General features: G+C 50.7%; 1 protein-coding gene across 1 annotated transcript in view; it reads left to right on the top strand.

Annotated features, from left to right (window-relative positions):
- Positions 1 to 397: 397 nt before the first annotated feature.
- The window catches only part of LOC132455179 (NACHT, LRR and PYD domains-containing protein 3-like), a 39,521-nt gene continuing 36,778 nt past the window's right edge, over positions 398 to 3,140 (top strand). The window contains exon 1 of the mRNA XM_060048968.1: positions 398 to 667. The gene's annotated coding sequence lies outside the window, so the exon portion shown is untranslated. The remainder of the gene's footprint in view (positions 668 to 3,140) is intronic.

Raw genomic sequence — 3,140 nt, 5'->3', positions numbered from 1 at the left:
GCATGATGCATGTCTAGTAGCCTATGTCTTCAGTCATTGATATGAGGACATTTTAAACACGATGGTTGAATTAAAATCAGAGGGAGACAGCAAGTGCAGCTCGAAAGCGACCTCCCTAACAAGAGCAATGGAATCATTTGGATATGCCTTGTGACGTGGCGTTTGATCGGTACATTTTGGCTGCGCATGTATTTTTGGAATTTAAAATTGCTGCAATAAATGTTGTTGTTGATAGCTCGATGCGGTTTCGCAATGACTCCATCTTTATGGAGATATTCCTGAATCGCATAAAACGAAACCGGATCGTTTTCCCCCGTTTCGGCTCCGTGGGGACGGGGCCTCAGACTGTGTGTTTCCCAAAACGTGTTGTGGCTAGAAAACCTAATTTTCCCTGAAAACACGTGACGCCCATCGGCTGAGAGAGGGTGGCTGCTTGCCTGCCCGTCATATTGCTTTAATCTTGCTCATGTTAACGGTTCCTCCTCATTTTATCGCAGTCTCTCTCAGTGAGCAGCCGTGAACTTAATCTTTCTCTACATGCACTCTGATCCCTTTTCCTTGATATACTTGTTGGAACACTTTATCCTCATTTTCTTCTCTTTCATTTATACTTTTATAACTACATACTGTATTGAGCAGAACTCGTTTTAATCACGGAATCGATAAGGTAGGTCTACAGTTGACCACAGTTTATGTTGTCTTTAGTTTATTGGTTTGTTATAATGATGTCATGAAATATGTCTGTGTAACGCTTAATTAATGATACAGTTTACTTCAGAGAAATACAACGTTAGTTCGTTTTTCATTGTTGCTGAGAGAGAGAGAGAGAGAGAGAGAGAGAGAGAGAGAGAGAGAGAGAGAGAGAGAGAGAGAGAGAGAGAGAGAGAGAGAGAGAGAGAGAGAGAGAGAGAGTGAGAGTGAGAGTGAGAGTGAGAGAGAGACGTTACATAACATCAAGACAATCCCTCCTTATCGTTCGAGAAGTGGAGACAATGCATAATAATCTCTTTCAAAACGTTTCCAACGTTGCTTAACCAGCGAGGCTGTGATATGCAACGTGTCAGATATGGACAGGGGTGAGAGGGAGGGAGGGGAGAGAGGGGACGGAGGGAGGGGGGAGGGGGGAGAGAGTGGTTGGGAATGAGAGACAGAGGGAGGGAGGGGGGAGAGAGAACTAGAGAGGTAGGGAGGGGGAGAGAAAATGGTTGAGAGTGAGGGAGGGAGAGAGAGAGAGAGAGAGAACTAGAGAGAGGAAGGGAGGGAGGGAGAGAATTAGAGAAAGGGAGGGGGAGGGAGAGAGAGAGAGAGAGAACTAGTAGAGGGGAGAGAGAGAGAACAAGGGAGGGGGAGAGAGGGAGGAAGGCGGGAGAGAGAGTGGTTGGGAGTGAGCAGGGACCGGCGCTAGGCACTGTGCCTAGGGCGGAAAATGAGTTGGGGGCGTCCCCTGGTGGCGGCTTTAATTAATTAATAAAGGAATTTTAATCAAACAAGCGAAATAAAACATGCTGTCCAAACACGTTTCGAAATGGAACGGAGAATGGGGGGAACGGGTGAACAGCTATTTAATTGTTATTGAAACCATCATTGAAGCTCGCTGAAGAGAGACAGAAAGGGAGGGAGAGAGGGAGAGAGAGAGGAAGGGTGGGGGAGAGAGGGGTGAAGAGAGAGTGGTTGGGAGTGAGAGGGAGAGAGGGAGGGAGAGAGAAACTAGAGAGGGAGGAAGGGGGGAGAGAGGGAGTGAGGGGGAGAGATAACTAAAAAGAGGTGGAGGGAGGGAGGGAGAGAGAGAACTATAGAGAGGGAGGGGGGAGAGAGAGGGAGGGAGGGAGGGAGGGGGAGAGAGAGTGGTTGGGAGTGAGAGACAGAGAGGGAGGGAGAGAGAGGAAAAGAGAGGGAGGGAGGCAGTTCGAGAGAGAACTAGAGAGAGGGAGGGAAGGGTGTGTGTGTGTGTGTCTATGTTCAGCGTGTTCTCCGTGGTACGCTGGGACCAACCTGGTCTGTGCGAGTCCTTTCTGTGGGGACAGCCTCGGTTGGTCTGTCTGTTTTCTCTGTTGTTTGGGCCTGCAGCTTCAGGGTCCTTGGTTCTGTTAAGAGGGCTGTTAGGAGACGGGACCTTTCTCGCGGGGGGGGGGGGGGGGGGGGGGGGGGGGACGACGACATTGGATCAAGAGAAGAGTTCTTCTGCGTGGGGAACATTGGATGAAGAGAAGAGTTCTTCTGCGTGGGGAACATTGGATGCGCTGAGGTTTCAGCCTGCGTCACTTCTCAGGTCGTGCTCTGTGGCGGTCAGGGAGACGTTCCTGCTGAACTTACCTCGGTGAAGAAAGTCTTGCACATGATCAGCAATAGATATCTACCATGATGTCTGAACGGCGTCAACGCCTGGCTCAAGGTTTGTCGTCCACACCGTGGCTCATCAAATCATCCACCACTTCAGCAGAGGGGTGAGCAGTGGCAGGTTCTCGTCCAAGTCATGGTAAAGAGGTGGACAAGAGGAGCAACACAGGGCCACTGGTCCAGGGTCTGTTTGAACAGGGATTCTGGTTGAAGCTCTTCAGTAGAATTGGTTTTCTCTGATGAAGCAGCACCTCAACGAGAGCAGAACCCGGTGCTTCTAACCGGGGGTCAGGTCTGTTTCCTGCATGGCGACGAAGCCGCTGCCAAAGATGGATGAATGTCTTTTTACTTTTCATTGTGTGTCGATGATGTGTCGGAGATGAACACACACACCCTCACCCCAGTGAAGAAGACGAATACACGTGACTTCCCTCAATGTGTACCATTGATCGATGACTCCAACACAAAAGTACACAAGGACACAGCGGTTCATTAACGAGCAGTCCGCTGTCTCAGCTAGGATTCATACCCCCTCAGGTTTCTTTTTTAAAGTGCTTTGGGCGGAGAGTTCTTGGGGGGAGAGGGCCTCGCTGCGACCCGCGGCAGGCGATGCGCTTCCATGGCCCTGGTCGTCTGTGAGCGTTATAGCGTTTGACGTTGCAGGTGAAATGCGACAAAGCCTGTGGAGATCTGCACAGCTGCCCACACAGAGCTCCATACATCCACACACACCTCGCCGCCGGTGTCCCTCGGTGCGTCATGTATCAACAGGCCGAGAGCGGCCCTGCACTCGGAGCAGAGCC

Source organism: Gadus macrocephalus, chromosome 4 (genome assembly GCF_031168955.1).
Source record: "Gadus macrocephalus chromosome 4, ASM3116895v1".
Taxonomy (NCBI): Eukaryota; Metazoa; Chordata; class Actinopteri; order Gadiformes; family Gadidae; genus Gadus; species Gadus macrocephalus.
The sequence above is the reverse complement of the archived record's forward strand: the minus strand, read 5'-3'. Positions and strand labels throughout refer to the sequence as shown.